Here is a 20,221-nt window from a genome sequence, read left to right on the forward strand (position 1 = left end):
CAGTCATTCTTAAATCCACCTATTTCTGAAAAATATTCCCTATCATGAGGCCACAGCTGTGAAAAAATAATCCTGTGTAGCTAGTTCATGCTATACACAAACCTGAGGGTTGGGATTTTGGAAAGATTTTAGTAGCCGCTAAATCACAAAAAACACAAAACAGTTTCCACACATTATATCTTTTTGTGTCTGACTTTTATGAGATGATAATGTGATGATGTCCAGCGATACAGTTTCATAATTTCTTGTTGACACCTAGATTTACAAGGACATGAGCTAAGTAAGATTTAGTTAGTGTTAGTTATAGCTGAAAACAGTGATAATGTACTTGCTAACAATTCTAGGCAAGATATGGTGCCTTGCCATAAAAAGTCGTGCCTTTATGTATATTTAAAATTATTTAGAACTACCACCAAACTAGCACTTAGTGCTCCTTTCCCTTCTCTGCCACGCTGTTCTCTTCCTCCATGTGATATACCAGTCTCCTCCCTCTGGTGCCTTCCTGTTCTAACAAGAACACTAAGTAAACAAAAGTAAAGATTTTGGTGTCTGATACCCAAATTCAGTGGCTCAGGGTCCGATACAGTCAAGTCCTTGCTCCAGGAGAATGCCTCATATCTGACAGAACTTGGTCTTGCCCAGATGGTATTCAGGATGGCAAAAGAAGAATTTCCTTAGTCATAAAACAGTTTAAGTGTTCTTAAATATTTGTCGATGATGATATGGAAGTTTTAATGGATTCCTCATTTGGCACAATCTGGCCAGCAATTTACATTTATTTAAACCTTTGATGCATCACATACAAATGGCCATTAACATTCTTATCCGAAGTGCAGAGTTTTGCCACTCACAAAATCAATGTTTTCTGTCTGTTTTCAGACTGAGTTACAGTAATATATTCTAGTGTTATGGAGATGGAGGACTCTTTGAGTACTATAACCAGGCTAATGTATAAAGTATTATACAAATACTAATTCACTGAATTAGTCTCCAGATATCTGGCATTTCAATTTCAAGATTCCACTTACAGTACATAAGGCATTACAGTTTGGACCCTTCTCACATTGTTGATACTTTGGATTTGTATCCTCCTCCTCATCTGTTGCACAAATTTAATGCAACATTTCTCTGTTATGATTGACAGTCTAAACAGAGTCTATTGGGTTATAGAATCTACAATACGTTTTTCATGAGAATTTGACTGCAAAGATTTCTTTGACATTACAGAATGAGGCCAGGAGTAGAATTTGTCCTTTTGTCTAAGAACTTTTAAAAGCTGAAACTCTTTGTGATTTTAAACAAAGAACAAAAACATTAACCAAGATCTTACCCATTTTATTTTTGTAAGGAACCTGGACTTTGAGTCTTAAGTGTCTGAAACTACAAAAGCTCCATGGAAATTAAACTACTGTGAAAAAATATGACAGAGCCTTCTCATTCTTTTTTTTTTTTTTTTTTTCCTCCCTCCTTCCGCACATACATTATATAATGATTAAAACATCTTTCTAAACATTTATCACCTTAAACTTCGCTTAAAAGGGGAACATAAGTAGTAGACTCCAAGGGTCAATTTCCACATTCGCTTATATCAGTCCACCTCAGATTAAGTCAGTGACTGTTCATAACCCATATGAACCTAAAAAGAGGTGAGGCTCATAAAAGGAGGTTCAAAGAATGGATAGAATACATAAAGGATGGAGAACAGGATTTAGGAGATGATAAAAGAATTAATGTATTACAGAAATAAACCAATCAAATATACTGATTGCTGATATACTTCTAATAGGTCATGACCAGGAGACTGATATATGCTTGAAGTTTATTTTCAGTTTGCTTCTCTCCTACGTGTACGATTTCATAGATATACTAAACAAGGAAAAAAAATCTCTTCACAAGCAAAATCACACCTTACAGTAAAAGAAAAGTTTCACATATGTATAGTGGTACTCACAGCTCAGATAAAGAAAACTCAGAGACACATAAAATTTTTCTTACAGAAAAAAATATAGAGACAAAGAATTTGTGACTTGTTGAAGATGGATACAGCTCTAAGGAAAGCAAATCCAGTAATAAAACAGTCATTGTTTTCTAAACTAAATCAGTAATAATCTAAATGGACATATCCATTAAGTGAGTAAAACTCTGTACTGGGAGATACAATTGCAAATGCTGTTGTCATGCAACAACATTCCCCACCTTTTTGCACTCTTTTATAAAATCAAGAAACCCTCAGAAGCTCCTACCCATTCTTTTCTAAATAACTGCATTATTATTATTATTATTATTATTGTTATAACAAAATAAAACCATAGACTTAAATCTATCAGGAAATATAAATAATTAATACTTTCTACATTGCATGAGCAACTGGACCTTTTTGGGAAGGAAATGGGAAATGGGAACATTATGATCTTTGTTCGTCACAAAGTTTTTCATACATTTCTGGCCACTGCATTAATTCTGCTCCCAAAAGGCCTTCTATTACTTTTTAACTGCAGTTATGGACACAGCTATGCTGACACTTTTGGTGGCCATTAATATTCAAAGCTTCCAAATTTACTTTATACATTTTCACATTTTATGAAGACAAGATAACACACGAACTTCATGTTTGGCCATTCCATAAAGATGAGGGTTTAGATCCCAGATAGAAGCCCTGCTTTATTCTTAGTTGATTGCAATTCTATTGCTGCCTATGGGTTTTTGAAAAGAATTCCTATCCGCTACACTTTTAAAAGTGCATGAACTCCTTCTCTCAGAAAATGGCACTGGGCAAATGAAAAGTTCCCACAGAGTAGCACCTACATATTTTTTTAACATCAATGTTAAACACATTGTAGTGAAAACCACATCCATACCCCAAAGAGCAATGTCAGGGGTAGACAAGCACCGCATGACACCTATTGCCGTAGCCGTTAACAAACAGTCTAGGGGGATGACTGTGAAAATAAAAAGTGATTGTAGCAAGGACTGATCTCTACACCAGTGGGCAGAAAAGACATAAATGGTAAAATTCATTGTTTTAAGAATCACTGTAAAGTCCCCTTTGTTTTTCACCTGGTGCTCCCAATAACAACTAAGCACAGTGCTGGCCTATTCTGGATGAACTCCATTTTGTGAAACTGGACCCTCACAAGGAACTGATTTGTTTCTATGAAATGACTAAATCTTTTAATGTAAAACACAAACATTTTGATATTAGTAGCCAAATATATTTGTAAATATTTTTAGTAGTTAATTTGTTTGAAAAAAATGCCAGTGATAAATAACCTATTTTAAGGCACTCATTTCAAAAGTAACCAAAATCACAGAAGCAAACACTTGCTTCTTTCTTTTTCATCTCATCCTTTTCTTTTTGTGATCACTCAGGTAGTGACAGCTACACATAGGGATGATTTCTAATTAAATTAAATGCAGCAACAAAAGGTGTGTAAAATACATTTACTCCAATACAATAAACAAGTACATGATTAATTGCTTGCGATATGCCTGCCTCTGATGTGTGAAAATAAAGATGATGCAGCAGCTGAGTACCTTTGAATCAATTCAGCATCCACTTGGTAGAAAAGCACATCATTTACTGCAGACTTATGTTCCATGAAAGAATTTCCAACATCTCTGGTGGAAATTCACCATAACAGAAAAAAATTGTATCCAGTTAATTCTTCCTCCTCTACCACCATGACTTACAGCAATACGCAGAGGAAAAAAACAGCCCTCCAAATGTCTATAAATCAAACTATGTGGTAGGAGAAAAGCTAGAAAATATAATCACATCTTTTTAGACACCCTGATAACAGAGAAATATAATCAGCATTTACACATTTTTTATCTTTTATCATAATTTGTCATGATTTCCTATGTATCCAGAAATTATACAAACTGTAAAGAAATAAAATATAGAAGAAGAGTCTTTTAGTAGTGGCATCTGATCTCATTCATAATCATTGTTTTTTGAATCCCTAAACACTATGCTATACTACACTGTAGTACACTAACTCTTATTAAATACATCAATACAGTGAATATACAATTATATACACAATGAAAACAAAGAGGAAGAGATGTGGTAAGAACAAAGACTATTCCTTCTGTGTACAGAATTCTACTACTCTGCCTGTAGTTTCAAATGCGTAACGGAGTTCACCCTACCTATTGTTTTTCAGTATCTATAATATATCTGGAGGAATCTCACATTGCTGCTGGTTTCCTTTGTTTCACTGGAGAAGCAGTTACATTTCAGTAGTAAGTAATGATAATACAGATTATCTGAAGGCTTGTTTAGGTTTATTTCTGTACAGTACTCATCTAAAATGCATTGCTGTCAAAGCAATAGTTTATGCTGGATTTCAGCAGGGATGCAAGTCAAAAACTACACTGGATCAGTTTGAGGAAATAATTTTTTTTCCCAAATAAATCTTATATCTAGAATGACAGAAAGTTGAGATTTTGAGTTGTGATGAACTGAATGTGAAGAAATGTAACAGTTCAATTCACTATAAATTGAATAAACAAGGTTTTATAACAGTGCTAAAATATTTACACCCCCATCTCCACACACATCTGCACTCTCTTGCTACATCTCACACTCAGAGACATGTTTAAATGAATGCAGAGTATAAAGAAGAAAGAGGAAATCAAGTCCCTAACTTTTCATTTTGTTTTCTTCCAGTAGCTGTAAGCTATTAACAGTTTAACAGCAAAAAGATAAATCTGTGAATGTTCATATAATAGGATGGCACCTTCAAACCTGCCTAATGCCACATGATTCAGGAACTACCTGTATTTGTAGTTTTTTCTTGTGATTTCACAAATTCAGGGAAAACATTTATATAGATAGACCTAATATTTAAAAATCCAAAACATTTTACTAGATATGAAAATACTTAAGAGATAAAGACTAACAAAAGTAACAATCCTTTTATTCCTAAGCAGAATATGCGAAGCTCAGTCAAATGCAAGAGATAAATAACACTATGACTACAAGCAACTGGTGTTGCCAGTATCTGCTTAGCTCCTTGGAGATTGGTTGCATTCATTTCCTATCAGATGACCACTCGAGTTTCACAGCCTGCTCTACAGCTCTTTTTACAATAGAGAGCATTCTGCCCAAGCCCCGGCAAGTTGTCATTGATTGTTTCAAATGTTCTGTATTCAGCTATTCACAGAATGATTCCCTGGCTTTTCAAACTGTAAGCTAGCCTAGTGTGTCAAATATGCTTCTGAAGATAAAGGCATTTGTAAATGTAAAGGCATCTGTGAACGTGAAAGGTGCTTAACTATGTATGCAGCCTTTACAAAGCACAGGCAGCAAGCGTGAGACTCTTCCCAGTGAGAGAGAAAATAACTCAGCATCATTTTTGCTCTTTCTGAATTCAGATTTCAAAATAAAGATTTAGTAGACTCACACAAAATGAAGTTAGGAATTTTAACAACACATCAGCTCTAGCCTACCACTACTTCTCTATTTTCTGCACTACAGAAATATCAGCTCTGTGTTTCCCAAGGAGCTACGATCCCTTTACAGTGTGTGAAGCACATAAATACAGGGGCTGGAAGGCCTCAGTGGGCAAACCTACTGGCATCAAAACAATAAACACTCTGGCATATATTTACAGACACAAAACCTTGGCATGCATTTGCATACATTTACTCAGAAAAAAAGTGAAAGAACCAAAGGTCTGAGTGAAGACAAAAAGCAGTGAGACCCTGATATTTCAATACCTAACTACTCCCTAAACCCTCCCTCAAACCATGATTCTGTTATCTTCCCACTTCTTCCTCACATTTCTCAATCGCCTTCCGACAACTCTGTTCCTTTTAGAAATGAAGAAAGAAAATTGAAGATTTTCAGCTCTTGTTGGGCTTGGAAATTCAGGGTTGAGATCAGCAATTTAAGATCGTTATCTTTTCCCAATCCTTACAAGCAGAAATGTATCAGGAACAGCCTGGCTATAGATGAATTCTGCTTTACACAAACAAAATGAGCACAGCCTGGCTACTTGTTGTTTACTTGGTTTGGGGTTTTGGGATGGTGGTTGTAGGGTTGTGATGGACTGTAAAATAAGCATCATTAGGTTACTGAGCTCTTCACTTCAGACAAATGGTGTCTGTAAGAACTGCTGTGGTAATTTCCCTGAATAAAAACTCACACAGTGGACTCCTTTTAGGACTCGGATTGTGTTGATTCCTAAAGATCCACAGAAGGTTTGTCCCAGTAGTACTGAGGCTCAGCTGTTGGTACCAGAGGGTGGTCTGATCTTTTCCCACCCCTCAGCACCATTATAATTTCACTCATGGGACAGTGTACTACACATGGCTTGCTTAAATGAGACTCTTAGCTTTGGAGCTTGATTCTGTAGAAAACCTAATATATTCTGCATCTTCATCTTTTCTGAGCCATGCATAGACTAAAGAAAGGTCATATTTCATCTGTTATTCTCTAATCAACTTCTGAACAGACTAACTGTTCAGACTTGCCAACCCTACTGATACGGGAAACTTGATTCCTTCTCTTGGCAATTTGCCACCCTGCCACTTTGAGCAAGTGATGTACCAGATATCCAGATTCTCAGGCTGCTGGGCACCAAGAGAAGTACCTCTGTCTTGAAATGCATGGACTTGCTCACATTTATACCCAGGGAGTTCAAAATCTGACTCACTGAACAAATCACTTGTAGATCTGCATATACCACACAGAAAAACTTTTGCATGACTGAAAGAAGGAAGAAAAGCAAGGGTATGGAGAAATGAGAACTTATGTATTCCTGCCTGGATTTGAAAAATGGAAGGAATTTACCTTTTAAGAATATTCTTTTAATTTTTTTTTCTCTAAAAATTGTTAAAGACTTTCCTTCTTTAATTTGTCTAAAGCAAATTAATCTCTTTTCAATGATCATGAAACAGTATGCATCCAAAGTTTTAAGGAAAATTAAATTAAATACTTATTCTGATATTTCTAAATTTTATTTTTTAACATGTGCATGATGATAACTTTGTTACATCAGAAGCTGAAACAGATTAGTTTGATTGTGATACTCCATCCACCAAGATGCCTTCCAAATATCTGCTATGTAAAACTGAGTTATGTATGCTTCTGCAAAAGAGATGGGACTGATGACAGCCATACTAACTTGGGTAGTATATCTCTTACATCTGTTCCTTTCTCTCCTTCATCTAAATTTGGCACAGCTGTAGGGATCTGCATTGACTCCTTTTTGAAAAATCTCCCAAAACATCATTAGTCTGTTCTTTTGACAATATCTATTGGACCTAAACAAGTCTGGACACACGAAAGAGCAAAATATTTGCAAGCATCAAGCAAACAAGTGGGGGAAGAATTCCTTTTTTGTGTTGCTAAATATATGCAATAACAGCACTTGCCCCATTACTTTTGTTTTCTGAAAATCTTGTTCTCAGGCCAGTTGGTTTTAAGTACAAAAGTAGCTGAAGGACATTTTGTCAACTGGAGAGAGAAAAAAAAAAAACCACAACCCACAACAACACCTCCCCCAAAATAAAAACAACAACAAGAAACCACCACCACCAAAACAAAACCAACAACAAAACACAAAGCAAAACAAAACAAAACAACAACAAAACCCCCACCAAACAAAAAATACTCACAAAACAACAAGCTGGGCAGCTATCTGACTCAATATTTCAATCGCTCCAAGACCTATTTCTTAAATACCTACAGAAGAACGAATCTTGGAAGGTCAAAGAGTTTTCACTTATGGGGAGCCAGAGTGGTCTCTACACAGAAATGATTGCAGGCCTGGGGTCCAGCCTTACCATCCGTCTGAACAGCTGGGTTTTTGGCACACCATGTTCCTCACGGCAGCCAGATTCTCCTGTCAATTACTGCAATGCACATCAGAATGGCAGGTGCTGCTTCCTCCCTGTTATTTGAAGGAGGTTACAGATTGCCCTACACAAGAGCTGGCAACCAATCAAAGGTGGGTGGTATGCCAGCTTGTGTATTTCTTTCCCAAATCAGAGTTTCAGCATACTGGCAGAGATATAAAACATTCAGCCTCTAAAAGAGGGAACTTGCTACCTATTAGTTGATTTTTAACCCAACGTGAGTTCAGATACATTCCTTTCCTGGAGGGGCATGATTAAACCATAGTAATGGTTTAGTGACCTTTCTCTTGTGTCAAGCAATGGCTCCTGATTCTCAAAGGCTTGGGAGCAAATGCCTATGTTTAAAGTGATGTAGCCATACTTTTGCACTCCCTGTGCCATGTTCCAATTCAGTTGGACCTGCAACATCAGTTCCCCACTGCTCTCCATTCTCCAATGCACAGCAGTCTACATAAAATAAAATAAAACTTCTGTTAGCCTCCTTGGAGATATAACAGTCCAAGAAGTCCGTGTTCTTGAAAATATGGGACTTTCATATATCTGGATGTCAATTTGCATGTATCCAGGATCAGTCACAAGGTAGAAGGCACTGCAGTTTTCAATTGTCTCTCTCAAGAAAGCATAACTTTCTGCTGCCTGTGCAAACTTCGCCATATACCTTTCAAACTCTGTTCACACCTTCAGTGCCCTTGCTCTCAGCTGTTTGTCCCCATTCTATCTAAGTTCAGCAGTCTAAAAGTTTGATATTTAAGCGGGGGGGGGGGGGGGGGGGGGCGGGATGTGTCCACGGTGGAGACAGTCAGGCAGCTACACAGGGAAACTTTTTCTGTTTTTTTCAGTCACCTACCACAGGAAAGAATGGAAAACACATTTCTTCATAAAGAGAGCCTAGAATAAATGCCTAAAATAGAAAAGCTAAATCCAAGTTACTGTATTTAGAATTTTTTTTATTCCCCAAAGAGTTAAACTTGAAAAAATTGGTTCATCTTACTTTAGGACTAATGAAGGTAAAATGAGTGTGCACTGTGAGAGGCCTCCTAGTGAAGAAGGAGCACAAATATGCCAAAAGCAGCCCTAAGTTTAAATAAAACATAGTGTTAGCATGTTAGCTATTTTTCTCAGTAGCTTGTGAAGTTGTGTGGTGTACTGTAATTCAGAAAATTCCACAGTGATCTTTCACAGTTTTATGAGTCTCCCTGAATCTTATAACTGATGTATGAAACAGCAGATTATCTGGAGATTAGAAAAATGAGTAAAACAGGAAAGGTATCAAAAAACAAGCAATTCATATTCAAGCTTGGCGGTGCCTCTCGTGAAAGAAAAAAAAAAGAAATTGTGAAATTGTGGTGGTGGGTGTGATGGATGGACATATAAAGTGTATATAAGTATGTACACTCATAACATGTGTCAATGCACTCAAAATAGAAGTCTCACAAAGTAGAAGAACAAGTTGCAGAACTTCTGCATACTCCAAGACAGAAACCTTATTAAATGGGAAATCATTAACCTGAAAGATCAAGAAACAACACAAGCACAAAACACTCCATAGAGCTCCATAGAGAGAATTTGAGGCGACTAATAGTCAACGTGTGCAAATGATGTGGCACAATGGATTTTGCCTACAAGAAGGAGCTTTGTTATACCCACACCTACTTTCTAACTTCACTAGAAAAATCACTTCATTTCAGCAGCATGCGACTGGGTTATTCAGAGAACACAATTACTTGCTGAGCCAAATGGGTAATGCCAATGAGACTCCAGTTTATTTTGACATACCACCCAATTACAACATTGAAGAAATAGGCACCAAATTTGTCATCATAAAAAACTTTGGGGAATGAAAAAAATACACATTACAGTCATGTTGGCAGTGTTAGCAGATGGTATGAAATTGCCACCATATGTGATTCTGAAGCATAAAACAATGCTGAAGGAACAGCTGCCTACTGGAATAATTGTTAGGTGTCAAAACCAGGATGGATGCCTAAAGACTTAATGAAGGATTGGCTGAACGTTGTTTGGAATAGGTGACCAGGTGTGTTATTATCAAAAAGGAGGAATGTTTGCCCTAGATGCATTCGAAGGGCACCTACCACTAGCAAAAACTATTATCAGAGAAGTTAATACTGTTCTCTGGTCATAGTCAAAGGAGGGCATGCACAGCTGCAGGTGGCTCGATATATTAGTGAACAAGCCCCTTGTAGACCATTTGACGTTTGTATATTCTGGCTATAGAGAAGTGGTCATGCTATACATCCTACAGAAAAAATAATGGAGCCAGGCACAACAATGGATTTAGATAGCATGATAACAGATAAATCCAGGAGTTGCAGTTCAAAGTTTTAATAAACTCTGTATTTCATATTCCATGGGTGGAACCAAAGACAATTTGTTCTAGTTCAAAGAAGTTGAGAGCAGGGAAGATACTGAAAAAGACCAAGAAAGTGTATATGAGCAGGAGAGGGACAGTGATAGAAATGAAGAGGGATGAAATATGTAATAAAAGATTTTATTTGTAATAATAATAATAAAAGTTATTTTATTTGGGTGGGCGGGAGAGGTCATCTCATACTCAGAGTCATCATCTTTCCTGATTAATACAGTAGATGACTCCAATGTTCCATCTCTCCAACTACAACTGCACAAGGAGTAGGTCAGAGCTGCCTTGCAGAACCATGGTGTATCATGAACTAGGACCAGCAACATGTCTGTGAAATGTAATTGGACAAAAGTGTATATTCTCTACTAGTTCAAATTTTCCATGAACTGTTGAAATTCATTTGAAAAGAATTGCATTACTTCTGTCTTACAGATTTAAAACAATAGCATAGATCACTCAAGAGGCAATTAACCTACAGCTCATACAGCATCTCACTTCTTCACAACACGGCCTCACCTCCTTTTCTTGTTCCTAAAAACAACAAGAACCAAACTAATTCCAGTCATATAAAGTACCCAGGGAAAGATACAAATTCCACCATAAAATATTTTTAAGCATTTGTCATGTGTCCTCTGGGATTCTGGCATATCACTCTTGTCCATTTTTTTTTCTCCCTACATGCAGGATTGCACTAGTGACAAGATAACTTTGCAATGTCTTGGGTTTAAAAATAATAAGTAGATGCAGCATAAGAATATAATTTAGTGCTACTTCTGTATAAATATATCTAGGTAGGTGGTTATAAATGCGCAAGAGACCTTACAAAACTTCAAAGCCTACTCACACTACTGAGTTACTTTTTCCTATTGCAAGATTCAGAGCCATATCAGTTTAAACATTCTGCTATGATAGTAGTAGTTTCTGCATTATAAAGCTTCAACATGAAGAACTGCGTAACAAGAGTATAATCAAGTCTGTATAAAGAGATCCACTACTCCCTGCCATGCATAATGTAGTCTACATTTTGTTAATGACAGTTTCTCCCAGAAGCATCCAAATTTAAACACAATTGTATTGGAAATTTTGAGACCTGAGGAGACTGACACAGTTCTTGCCCATTTCTGTTGAAGTAGCACTGGGAGCTGATTTATTACTGCTGCTTATAAAGCATGTTCTTAGGAGTGTGGTTTAAAAGACTCTGGAGCTGGAAGAGTTTTAAATAGATGAGCTGAATATTTGTGCCTTTCCTGCTTCCTAGTACCTATACTAATTTAGGACTAAATCTTTCTTGAACTTTTGTATTTCATCCTCAGCCACATCCTCCATCCTCCTTCAGCAGCACTGAGATTTCTCTTGGTAATGACAGGAACAGAGTCAGTGCCCAGACAGCCATCTGAATAGAGGAATATGAAGCTGCCTTAAACTCACCTTTATTCAGACATGCTTTTGGTGTAGTTCTTGTTCCTTGACATCACCTCCCAAGCTTGATCTGCATTACTTTAAAAGTAGTTTTTATATTTAAAATTAAGTGGAACAATCTTTTAGTCTGTGCTGAATAATTTTAGCTTTTGCAAAATCTTGAACAATCTTAAAAAGTTGTTATATTGAAATTAGTTTAAATCTATCCTCAATATGGCTGATATTTATCACTTTTTATGATACATGTCTGTGAAGAAATGGTACCTTGGCTTCTTAAATATTACAAAATCAAGATGTTTAAATTTACAGTTCCCACAGAGGCTTTAATTCTATTTCCATATGTGTATACTTCTTAACAAGACCTTTCACTACATGATCAAATGCAGTACTTATGAGGAAAACAGACCGCTAGCTACTGTATGTGTTAGATTTATTGAGAATGGGCTGGGAATAAGTTTTGCTTAGAAGGTGGTATGTGCCAGCAGTTTAAACAGAGAAAGAGACACTCAATTTCTTGCTTCCTGAGAAATGATCTCCTATTTAGGATCAATCTTCTATTAAAATAAACAATTTACTGAAATCAAACTTCAGACAAGACAAACAGGTTCTTGGCTTGCCTTCTATATCTGTGGAATATATGGAGGATATAAAATTACCTTTTCAAAACAAGAGGTGCTTCAACACACTAGCAAGTGAAAGAGCACAGCTACCCAGCATCTGAAAGTTCCTTCTACATACATTATTAGCCCTAGCCCTAACTTTGTACCTTTCTCGGCCAAAAAGAGCTAAATACTCTGTTCGTCATAGAATAAGATTAAATTTACCTCTGACAGAACTGATATGAAAGATATCAAACAGAAAACATTTTGAGAGTAATGTGAGAACATCAAGGAAGTGATGCATGTGTCTCACAAAAGAATGGAAGTAGTAACTACTGATAGCAAGTTATGAAAAGTATTTTTAACTGATTTCTTCATGCTTTTATGTGCAGCTACTATTCAGGGGTCAAAGTTTCACTTTTCTTGAATAGAAATACTTTTAAGTGAGAAAAACATTCACTCTCCCAAAAATGTATTCACCACTAGACCTCCACCTCTCTTATAGTGGTTTATGCAAAATGAAATGTAGGTCTCAGTCTGGTTTCCAGTCTACATAAAATCCATTACAACTGACCTTCACTGTCCCAGTTAAATAGCCAAGAAGTGAATTAGCATCGAGACAAAGGGTGGCTTTGAGTATTAAGTTAATAACAGATTTATTGCAGAATAAGTATATGGTAGATCAGAATAACAGAGGCTTCAGCTCTGTATCACAGTAAACCCATGCAACTTAAGGAGATTCTTAACAGACTTAGCAATGAATGGAGACTTATCCTGAGAGAAAATAAAACAGTCAACATCTCAGTGTTCTTTCAGAAAGAAATCATTGATGCCAATTAAAAGCATGAATCAGAAGGTATGCGTCTTTGTTGTTTCAAAACTAAACATCAAAATATTTCATCTGAGAATGATGAAACAAAATGTTCTACTTCCTAGGAAAAAAAAAAAGAAAAAATCAGCTTGAACAGATTCAGGACAAATTATTTTCCTAAACCTATCTTTAGCAATTATTTATCCCCAAACCCTGTGTAATTTTAGCCATGAGCATCACAGACACTGTTAGTCACTCCACCTAGGTTGGTGAAGAGTATCAAGAAGAAAAGTTGAAGACACATGAGTTTGCTTGAACACAGTTTATTCCAAACCACATGCCAGCCACAAAGCCAGGGTAAAATGGTGCAAATGGAGGCTGCCATTCTGCCACTACAGGAGGCTTCAGGTTTCACAATTTCCCCCATAACCCAAGTGGTTCCTGAACGTACCAGTCTAGTCTCTGAGCTCCTGTTCTGGTGCAGGAACAATCTCCATGAGTTGTGAAATAGAAATCATAGCCATGTGGAGGTGAAGCCTGTGTTGGAGGGAACAGTGCTGTAGACCAGATTTCCAGGAGTAGTTATGTGTGGAAGGAAAGCAGTGAAAATAAATGCTTTATGATCCCAAATTGTGATTGTGCTGTAGACAAGAGGCCTTGTGTGATATAAAAAGACTGTATTTGTGGAGATACTGGAGCAGCATTGGGAAGGCAGCAGACCCCAACTGGGGTAAGAGGCTGTAGCCTGTGGGGATGAGGGGTGCAGCAGTTCAAGGTTCCATGAGCAAGGGATTTTGCTTGGGGAAGGGAGAGGAAGGGACTGAAGAATACCACCTCCTCTGTGTGACAGGCCTGGTGTAGACCAGGAGACTGCTATCAACAGGAGCAGCCATGCCAACTGAGTTTGTAAAGCCTTGTTGAAATGGGACAGTAGCTTGAGTTAGCTTGAGTGTTATACAGGGCTCTGAGCTCTGGAAGCCAGTTCTGTATTTGCTGCAACACAGCTTGGACTTTATGACCTTGAGATCGAGCTGTAAGGCTCCTAGAAATATCAGAAGAAATATATTACTCCTCAGTATTGCAGATGTTGTTTCTCTGTCAATTGTCACTGAGCTATTGCCTCAGAAAAGAACACTGAAGTGTCAGCACTGTCTGCAAGCCTCAGTGAAAACATCAGTCATTCTAATTAAAGAGCATCCAGAAATAGTTTTCCCTTATATACTGTTCACCATCAAAGAATACATTGGGAAAAGACCACAGTCTATTGTTGGGATGATGCTGTTAGAAAATTGAAACCTGGCAGATATTGGCATCTTTCCCTTTTTGTAGAAGTTATTGTTCCAAATTTATCCAAATATTAAATATTTATTAATATAGCTAAAGAAGAAACAAGAATCTCTGGACAGTATCAACAAGACAACATGTAACTAAGAGCCCAGTTAGAGGAAAGCTACTCTTAATAAGAAGATCCTACTGAGAATTTCTCTCAGAGGACATATTGCCAAGACATCCATAGTAGAAAGAGCCAGTATTCAGGATACAGCTAAAATCTTACCTCTCTATGTCTTGCTCTCCATCCCCAGATTTTGAATACCTGGTGACAGCAACACTTGGGTTTTGTCTCTTCCTCACTTACACTACTGGAGCAAATCTGATGTGCATGTGGTATCTAACAAAAACATGATGAATACCTGGGGATGACAGCATTGAAATAACATGTATAAAAAAAAGAAAATCAACAACTCTAGTGACAAGAAGATATAATAATAACAATGATCATAAATGGCTAACAGTCCAAGTGAGAGGAACAGGATTTTGGGGAAAACACACAAATAATGTTATCCCATTTGACTAAAACATCCTAGTGTCAAAATAAAAGGTAATACTCTCGTTATTATAGTAAATGTAAATCCAACTCAACAACCTAAATGGCTCTTACACAGCAACATCAGTGACACTTACAAATGGGATAATTGTATGCTGTTAGCTTTTCTTGATCCACTTGTTCGAAGAATGATTTCTCTAAAATGTTCACACCTTCTCTTCTTTCTCTGCATTTTTCCTAGACTAGATAAATTATATGGTGTAGAACACATGCACGCACACACACACACACAGAGGCATGAAAGAAGGCGAAAGGCCTTGTTATCCAGAAGTACACAAGCAAATTACCAGTGACAGGTTTAAGCCTGGCAGAGTAAGTCATTGCTTACATCCATCCATGAATCATTTGTTACTTTTTTCGGAGTGAAGAGGAAGGATGATAAAGAGAGAGACAAACAGGTGAAAAGACAAAGTAGTATTTTAAGTTTTCCTAACCTCCTAGTTCACATTTCAGCCTTAATTAGCGGTCGTACTTCTGGATCATAAAATGAAATAGTTTTGATATTCATTTCAAAAATTTTCACCTGCTTACACAGAATTTCAATGAGCATTATATAGGTACCTCTATATGTCAGTTATTTTCATAGCTAATAATTTTTTATGTTAATTCTTTTTAACAGTTCAGGTTCACAAATTAATTGTAGCCTGCTATTAGAGAATAAAACAGCAATGTCTGTAACAGCTAATGATGCCCAATGATTTCCTCATTATCCTTTGTTCTTAAATCATACAGAATCCAGGATTAAATTCTCCCAGTAGGACTCCACCAACATTTTCCTGGTTGTATTTGCTTTTCCTTTTGTTTGCTAGATATTTTCAGGTAGGCAATAGTATTCATCCTACCTTTTAAGCTTAAAACAGAGCAAAAAGCAAAAAATAACTTCTTCAGTATCTGTTCTTTGAATTACTTGAAACTCCATAGGCTTTTGCTCCTCAAACCTTGATTTTATACATAAAAAGCCTCCCTTGGGCTTCTCTTTACCATTTAAATAATCTAAAATGTCAGCCTTCAGAGAAGAGAAACCAAGCAGGACTACTTCTGCAACTTACCATCACTACCCAGTAAAGAGGGAGAGTGACTTTCATGTCATCACCACGTTTTATAGGATGATCATGCTTTCCAATTACATTCCCTGTTTCCACTAATATGGGAGTTAACCCTACTGGATCATATTGTATTTTTTCCATTGATTACAATAGAATTTGGATCCAGCTGACTTAGAAAAAGAAATAATGGGCTTAGGCCAGCATGATGAATTAGTATGTTTTAGAATATTCAACAAAGAAAAATAATCCCTGAATACTGCACTGTAACTTTTGCAACCCCACAGAACAGGGAAGAAGGGGAACCAAAGGAAGAGATTGAAAGCAAGAATGAGAGGAGAACAGTAACAGTGTGAGAGAGAAGATAAACAAGGGAACAGAAGAATTTAAACTGCACTGTTTAGAAGGGACATGGCAGGAAGGTGAATTTGTCTCATTTTTTTGAATAGTTGCCAACTGATGCACTTGGTGGGACAGTGAGACCATTTCTTATTAAAACATAACAAGGAAAGTTATAATTCAAAAGTAAATTGTAATAACACCACTTTCTGAACTTATGTAGTCAATGAAGATGATGTTGACAAAGAACTAAATAATTAAAAACCAGCCAAATTTTCTTAACATATATACATGTATATATGCATTGGCAAAGGTTAAACCAAGTTTAACCCAAGTGAATTGTGCATATGAAATACATTTTTTCTGGTAATACTAAACTGTCAGCAATATTTAGAAAACAGTACGGTTAACCAGAGATGTAAAATAAAGATTAAAATAATTTTGACCTTATTACTTTAGAAAATACAGTATTTTGGAGCTGTGTTTTGCAGCTTTGCACTTTCATCAGACTCTTACAACCCATGCAACAGTGAGCTTCTTCTGTGTTTAATATGTATCAGATACACAGCTAAGTTAAGAAACTATAACAAGTATTAAGTGAAATTACCTTGTCATACAAAATAGTAGATAAAACTGTTGTGTCTCAAAATGCCTATGGAACTTGAAACAGTCAGAGTTTTCTCTTTCTGTAAATCTAATGGAACTGAGTCTCCTCCTGTCTTACTGATGATAGTTAAATGAGGATTTTGCCATCGGGATGAGGAAGGAAAAGGATACTAATTTTAAAAAAGTATAACAATACCACTACTAAAATACTCTACTTCTGTTGAGGACATTGTGGCATCTATAATGAGGTGTAAAAAGTCATGAGATCTCCCATTAATAAGTTGGCCCCCAACTGGATCCACTTGGGAATTTTTGGAATTTCTAGTGCTTGGCAAGAGGACTGGAAGAAAATAAGTTTTCCATTGCAGTGCAAGTGGGTAACCTGCCTTGTAACCTTGATCACCCTATTGCTGATTTGTATGCCTAATGGTCATCTCTCTCCAACATCAGGTCTGAAAGAACATTGCAAGCTTCCAATTAATTAGATAGAGCCTGAAGACTGGGTTGACTTGTTGCTGAAGTAGCTCCTTTTGAAGGTTATCACCTGGATTTCTAAGGCTTTGACCTATAACCACTATTTACCTTTACTGCTCACAAAAGATGCTTTTGCACTTGCAAAATAATTCCTCTAAACCACTGCTATCCAGTCCTACATGTCATACAGGAGTACAGAAATAATCTTGTGGTGTCCAAACTTGACAGATATCTGCTGAATATTGCATCAGATCTGTCTATTCAAACTATTGTCAGGTCACAGGTAGGTATATTTTTAATGTTTCTTCTTTTCATGAAAGGTTATATTTTTGGTGACGTAAGGAAACTGATATTCTTTTTCAAAATTAAGTTCATATAACACAACACTATGAGGTAGCCTAGCCACAGATATAAACTGGTCTGCCTATATATATAGACAATACACCTAAAAACATTCAAGTTCAGTGTATTGATCAGTGTTCTGGCTGTTCTAGGCCAGAAGACAGGTAGAATTTCACTCTCCTTACTTCAGCATTGTTTCTTGACTGGTGTGATCAAGACTGTGATGGCTATTGTGACTCTCAGCCAAAGGTATCTAACTTTCCTTATTCACTGTTTATGCATATGAGTTGCCTAGTCTGACTTGGTAAATTTGTAGGTCTGGGTCCTTGCATTGCTATGTTTAGTCTAACAATGCCCAAGTTTCTTGTTAATCTGGGTGTAAACAATTTCTTTCCCAATACATAAATTAGGATACATTTAGAAGCCATTCACCTTGAATAATGATTTAGCTAAGCAGAAGAAAATATCACTCTGTAATTGAGTTGGTGAGGTGCATGAAGGTCCCTCTACATGGGCAGAGAATAATGGAACTCGATCCAAAAGAAGTGAAGACTTCTGTTCATATACAGCATTACCAATGCACCATAAATTAAATACTAGAAATCCTTGTAATAATTTGTAAAAGGACTCTCTGCAGTAGTAAGTATATTTCCCAAAAATGTTACCTGCTAATGTGACATTTCAAGCAGACTAATCTGAAGTGCTGGACCTTGAACCAAACCCAGTACATCTAGGCCCCAACCATACCCCCAGGTGTCTAATGATGGATGCCCCAGGAAGAATATGACAGAACATATGGGAAAAACACAGTAAAATGTAGACAAACATGTAACAGTATTTCCACAGAATAATTCTTCAGCTTCTAATGATCCATCAGCCTAACACTGAAAGACCAGTTGGTCAAATTGTTTTAACAACCAAATTAGCAAAACCTACAGTTGAGAATAGTTCTAGCAAAGAGAGAAAGATATATCAGTAAAGAGTCTTGTTTCCTCCTAATGTTTTGAAGAGGTACCTTGGGGTCACTGTGGATACTTCTCTGACACCACCACCTCGATATCCACCTGTTGTCAGGCAGGATGTTAGGAATTACTAGGAACAGACAAAAAACAGTAGATAAAACTATAATGTTTTATAAATGCAGTGTGTACTCACCATTTTGAGTACCAAACACTAGTCTAATGAGCCCATCTCTGAAAGAATATGGTAAAATAAAATAAATAGATAATTAAACAGGTATATCTCTAAAAAGATTATCAGAGGTGCTTAATTGCTTCTTAATAATGACCATAAATATAAGCTCTTAAAGAAGACAACAGACAGGAATAAGGCAGAGTTAAAATAGAGACAATTTGCATACCAAAGAATGATTACTCTATTCTTCTACAGTTTCTTATATTCATGTGTAACTTATCTTCGTTCCTAAGCATCCAGGATTGTTCACTGTCAGGAAGAAAATACAATGTTAGATGAGTTTTATGTATAAATTAAATATGGGGAAAAATAAGAAGAAAATAAAGAAAATAAAAAGAAATAAGAAAAAAGAGGAAAAAGAGAAAAGGGAAAAGGGAAAAGGGAAAAAAAAGAAAAATAAGAAAGAAAAAAGAAAACAGAAAAAAGGAAAGAAAAAGAAAAAAGAAAAAAGAAAAAAGAAAAAAGAAAAAAGAAAAAAGAAAAAAGAAAAAAGAAAAAAGAAAAAAGAAAAAAGAAAAAGGAAAAAAGAAAAAGAAAAAAGAAAAAGAAAAAAGAAAAAAGAAAAAGGAAAAAAGAAAAAAAAGAAAGAAAAAAGAAAAAAGAAAAAAGAGAAAAGAAAAAATAAAAAAAGAAAAATTCTAAGTCTGCTTTTTTTCAGAGTAACTTATAAGGTAGTCAGAAATTTCACAGCAAATTGTGCCCATCATTCTTGTAAACCAGATGTGACAATGCTGATACAGTTGTGGATTTTTTTTCCCCTAATATTTGCTCAATTCATATGGCAACTTTGTAAAACGAAAAGTAATCTGAGATTTCCTGTTGAAGTCCAACCTTCCATGTCCAATCTTGAAAAATCTGTAACACATTTCAATCAGTTTGAAGCCCAGGACTGTGGACACCTTCAATCAATGAAGTAGAGAATTCCTGGAGAAATGGTCTTTTGGTCCGTTTTATCATAAAGGTGAAATGCAGGCAAAAAAGTACTCTGTAACATTTTGTCTTTAACAGCTCTTGTAGAACTTGGATCTTGTGAGTGATCTACATTACAGGGGAATTGAAAGGAAGTTTAATGGTTGGTTACATGAGCAACGGTGTTATGGTGGAAAGGCGGTTGGGTAGATGCTATTTGGTATGGCATTATGAGGTGTGAAATGGTCCAGAATATTTGTCTTGCTTGAAATCACAAAAGTAAAGGCATTAAACTGGAACACCTGTCCTGCGAGAGGCTGAGAGGGTTGATGTTGTTCAACTTGGAAAAGTCTC

General features: G+C 36.4%; 1 long non-coding RNA gene across 1 annotated transcript in view; it reads right to left on the reverse strand.

The window, feature by feature from the left end:
- Window positions 1-14,642: 14,642 nt before the first annotated feature.
- The window catches only part of LOC139827008 (uncharacterized), a 59,017-nt gene continuing 53,438 nt past the window's right edge, over window positions 14,643-20,221 (reverse strand). Inside the window, exons 5-7 of the long non-coding RNA XR_011737184.1 lie at window positions 19,125-19,207; window positions 18,780-18,856; window positions 14,643-14,766 (exon numbers count right to left, since the gene is read on the reverse strand). This is a non-coding gene — a long non-coding RNA (uncharacterized lncRNA). The remainder of the gene's footprint in view (window positions 14,767-18,779; window positions 18,857-19,124; window positions 19,208-20,221) is intronic.

The sequence above is a fragment of the Patagioenas fasciata genome, chromosome 1, assembly GCF_037038585.1.
Source record: "Patagioenas fasciata isolate bPatFas1 chromosome 1, bPatFas1.hap1, whole genome shotgun sequence".
Lineage (NCBI taxonomy): Eukaryota > Metazoa > Chordata > Aves > Columbiformes > Columbidae > Patagioenas > Patagioenas fasciata.